The sequence below is a fragment of the Rhinoraja longicauda genome, unplaced genomic scaffold (assembly GCF_053455715.1).
Source record: "Rhinoraja longicauda isolate Sanriku21f unplaced genomic scaffold, sRhiLon1.1 Scf000232, whole genome shotgun sequence".
NCBI lineage: Eukaryota > Metazoa > Chordata > Chondrichthyes > Rajiformes > Arhynchobatidae > Rhinoraja > Rhinoraja longicauda.
This window is the reverse complement of record NW_027601450.1, coordinates 22,501-27,500: the sequence shown is the minus strand read 5'-3', so window position 1 is coordinate 27,500 and position 5,000 is coordinate 22,501.

The following is a 5,000-nucleotide window of genomic DNA, read 5'->3' as shown; positions in this document are numbered from 1 at the left end:
CAGTCATCAGAGTTTATACCTAACCTCATGATGCTTTATTAGCCGGATAGGCTGTCTGACCTCGCCCCCAGTCCCTACTCCTTCCACTGGATTCTTCTTATACCCTCTTTTTCTTCGTGCCCCCCCCCCCCCACGCAGGGAGGGTTCCAAGAGGGAGGAGGGAGGGAGGGAGTCCCGGGGCCGTGAGAGAGAGAGAGCCTCATTAGCTGCTAGGTTCACCTCATTAGCTGCTAGCTAACGCGTCAGACCTTTTACATTCTTTAGAGGATTGAAACCTCAGGGCCTTTAACCCCCGTTCACCGTTTACACTCAACGATCCTTCCGAACAAAACCCTTACACATCTGTCCGTCCAACTGACCCCCGAGATACCTAACACGCAGATTAACACGTCAGCGGTGATCGGCGTGTCATAGAGGAGTCACAAAGACGGGCAAAATAGAGTGGTTGAATAAAAAATACTCACTCAATTGGCCGTGATTTAACGTAGCACACAATGATGCAAAGCCCATGCAAAGTCCAGTGGCCCAAGCAAACAAATAAGATAGATCTGGCTCGGCGTTCCTCATCTCCACATCGTCACCCAGCACGCCGACGCCCAATAACAATTCCCCCGCAAATTGTGCACCTCGAGCGGCAGTACTTTAAACGGCGCCGTCTTCGGCGTGGACGGCATGAACCAAGTCGGCAAGCATCGTCACCCAGCACACAGACGTCCACTAACAATTCCTCCCCCCTGCAAATTGCGCGCCGCGAACGGCAGTACTTTCAAGTATGCCGCCTTCGGCGGGGACATCGTGAACCAAATCGGCAGGCAGGCGTCGTCAGCCGGTCGACCGACCCCCAGTTGCATTGCCCCAACGGCCATTGTGCACTTCGAACAGAACAGTGCTTTTAAAATATTCCGCCTGCCGCGTGTACATCATGAAACAAATGGAAAGGACGAACCGGGCGTGCAACCGATGCACGGAGAGTGACAGGTCGTCAAGCAAGTCCGTGGCAATCCGTCGGCCGACTCGGCCGCGGCCAGCAGAGGCGTTTTGGCCCGGGCGCGCCGAACTTTGCGCGCCCTCGGTATGCGTAACACTAGCACATGCCTTCAAAACTCACTACAAAATAACCCCAAAGTATGCCGCCTTCCCCGTGGGCCTTGTTACCAATATCTTGCCCTGCTTCCTGATGCCCTTATGGGGTCGGCTCTGTTCTTGCAGAACCCTCAGGTGGTGCAGAGTCTGGGCCATTTTATCAATATCTTGCCCTGATTCCTGATGCCCTTATGGGGTCGGCTCTGTTCTTGCAGAACCCTGAGGTGGTGCAGAGTCTGCGCCTTGTTATCAATATCTTGCCCTGCTTCCTGAAACCCTTATGGGGTTGGTTCTGTTACAAAACCCTCAGGTGGTGCAGAGTCTGGGCCACTTTATAAATAACTCTGCCTGCATTAGGGTCAGGGTTAGGGTTAGGGTTAGGGTTAGGGTTAGGGTTAGGGTTAGGGTTAGGGTTAGGGTTAGGGTTAGGGTTAGGGTTAGGGTTAGGGTTAGGGTTAGGGTTAGGGTTAGGGTTAGGGTTAGGGGTAGGGGTAGGGGTAGGGGTAGCGGTAGGGGTAGGGGTAGGGGTAGGGGTAGTTTGAACTACTGCCGCTCCAGGCGCGCACTGTGCGTGGGTAATTTTCAGTGGGCGTCGGTGTGCTGGGTGACGATGCCGCCCAGACTCTGCACCACCTGAGGGATCTGCAAGAACAGAGCCGAACCCGCAAGGGTATCGGGAAGCAGGGCAAGATATTGATAACAAGGCCCAGACTCTGCACCACCCGAGGGTTCTGCAAGAACAGAGCCGACCCCATAAGGGTATCAGGAAGCAGGGTGAGATAGTGACACCATTTGTAAAACCGGCAAATCCCACCCAGGAAACATTGCAAAAATTGGCCTCTAATGCTGGAACGTGGGTAAAGCCAAACAAACACGACACGTTTTAAAAGAACGTTACTAAAACAGCCTGGGATATGCCCATGACAAAGGATAGGCCGAACCTCACCAGAAAAAAAGAGAGGGAGACCACGGCAGAGCTGAGGGATAAACATGAGATGGTGATAAAACCAGCAGACGAGGGGAGCAGTAGGGTTACAAATTAATGTCAATATGGGGCCTGCTCCCACTGGGTAATAGACAAAAACATAGAACAGGGTGACAGGAGAGACTGGATAGCACAGAGGATAACCCGTGAGCGAAATAATGGGGTGTATGCAGTTCAATGTAAGGAGTGTACCTTACGGTACATAGGGGAAACAGGTAAAACAGCCTCAGCGGTGATCGACGTGTCAAAGAGGAGTCACAAAGACGGGCAAAATAAAGTGGTTGATTATAGACAATAGACAATAGACAATAGGTGCAGGAGTCGGCCATTCAGCCCTTCGAGCCAGCACCGCCATTCAATGCGATCATGGCTGATCACTCTCAATCAGTACCCCGTTCCTGCCTTCTCCCCATACCCCCTCACTCCGTTATCCTTAAGAGCTCTATCCAGCTCTCTCTTGAAAGCATCCAACGAACTGGCCTCCACTGCCTTCTGAGGCAGAGAATTCCACACCTTCACCACTCTCTGACTGAAAAGGTTCTTCCTCATCTCCGTTCTAAATGGCCTACCCCTTATTCTTAAACGGTGGCCCCTTGTTCTGGACTCCCCCAACATTGGGAACATGTTTCCTGCCTCTAATGTGTCCAATCCCCTAATTATCGTATATGTTTCAATAAGATCCCCCCTCATTCTTCTAAATACCAGTGTATACAAGCCCAATCGCTCCAGCCTTTCAACATACGACCGTCCCGCCATTCCGGGAATTAACCTAGTGAACCTACGCTGCACGCCCTCCATAGCAAGAATATCCTTCCTCAAATTTGGAGACCAAAACTGCACACAGTACTCCAGGTGCGGTCTCACCAGGGCCCGCTACAACTGTAGAAGGACCTCTTTGCTCCTATACTCAACTCCTCTGGTTACGAAGGCCAACATTCCATTGGCTTTCTTCACTGCCTGCTGTACCTGCATGCTTCCTTTCATTGACTGATGCACTAGGACATCCAGATCTCGTTGAACTCCCCCTCCTCCTAACTTGACACCATTCAGACAATAATCTGCCTTTCTACTCTTACTTCCAAAGTGAATAACCTCGCACTTATCTACATTAAACTGCATCTGCCATGTATCCGCCCACTCACACAACCTGTCCAAGTCATCCTGCAGCCTTATTGCATCTTCCTCACAATTCACACTACCCTCCAGCTTAGTATCATCTGCAAATTTGCTAATGGTACTTTTAATCCCTCCGTCTAAGTCATTAATGCATATCGTAAATAGCTGGGGTCCCAGCACCGAACCTTGCGGTACCCCACTGGTCACTGCCTGCCATTCCGAGAGGGACCCATTTATACCCACTCTTTGCTTTCCGTCTGTCAACCAATTTTCTATCCATGTCAGTACCCTACCCCCAATACCACGTGCCCTAATTTTGCCCACTAATCTCCTATGTGGGAGCTTGTCGAAGGCTTTCTGAAAGTCGAGGTACACCACGTCCACTGACTCTCCCCTGTCAATTTTCCTAGTTACATCCTCAAAACATTCCAGTAGATTTGTCAAGCATGATTTCCCCTTCGTAAATCCATGCTGACTCGCAATGATCCTGTTACTGCTATCCAAATGCTCAGCAATTTCGTCTTTTCTAATTGACTCCAGCATCTTCCCCACCACTGATGTCAGACTAACTGGTCTATAATTACCCGTTTTCTCTCTCCCTCCCTTCTTAAAAAGTGGGATAACATTTGCTATCCTCCAATCCACAGGAACTGATCCTGAATCTATATAGAACATTGAAAAATGATCTCCAATGCTTCCACTATTTCTAGAGCCACCTCCTTAGGTACCCTGGGATGCAGACCATCAGGCCCTGGGGATTTATCAGCCTTCAGTCCCATCAGTCTACCCAAAACCATTTCCTGCCTAATGTGGATTTCCTTCAGTTCCTCCATCACCCTAGGTTCTCCGGCCCCTAGAACATTTGGGAGATTGTGTGTATCTTCCTCAGTGAAGACAGACCCAAAGTAACGGTTTAACTCGTCTGCCATTTCTTTGTTCCCCATAATAAATTCCCCCGTTTCTGTCTTCAAGGGACCCACATTTGCCTTGACTATTTTTTTCCTCTTCACGTACCTAAAAAAACTTTTGCTATCCTCCTTTATATTATTGGCTAGTTTACCCTCGCACCTCATCTTTTCTCCCCGCATTGCCTCTTTAGTTAACTTTTGTTGCTCTTTAAAAGAGTCCCAATCCTCTGTCTTCCCACTCTTCTTTGCTATGTTATACCTCCTCTCCTTAATTTTTATGCTGTCCCTGACTTCCCTTGTCAGCCACAGGTGTCTCTTACTCCCCTTAGAGTCTTTCCACCTCTTTGGAATAAATTGATCCTGCAACCTCTGCATTATTCCCTGGAATACCTGCCATTGCTGTTCTACCGTCTTCCCTGCTAGGGCCTCCTTCCAGTCAATTTTGGCCAGCTCCCGCCTCATGCCTCTGTAATCCCCTTTGCTATACTGTAATACAGACACTTCCGATTTTCCCTTCTACCTTTCCATTTGCAGAGTAAAACTTATCGTGTTGTGATCACTGCCTCCTAACGGCTCTTTTACCTCTAGTCCCCTTATCAGATCAGGATCATTAAAAACACTCACTCTATTGGCCGTGATTTAACCTAGCACACAGTGTTGCAAAGCCCACGCAAAGTCCAGTGGGCCAAGCAAACAAATAAGATAGATCTGGCTCGGCGTTCCACATCTCCACATCGTCACCCAGCACGCCGACGCCCATTAACAATTCCCCCGCAAATTGTGCACCTCGAGCGGCAGTACTTTAAACGGCGCCGTCTTCGGCGTGGACGGCATGAACCAAGTCGGCAAGCATCGTCACCTAGCACACAGACGTGCACTAACAATTCCTCCCCCCGCAAATTGCGCGC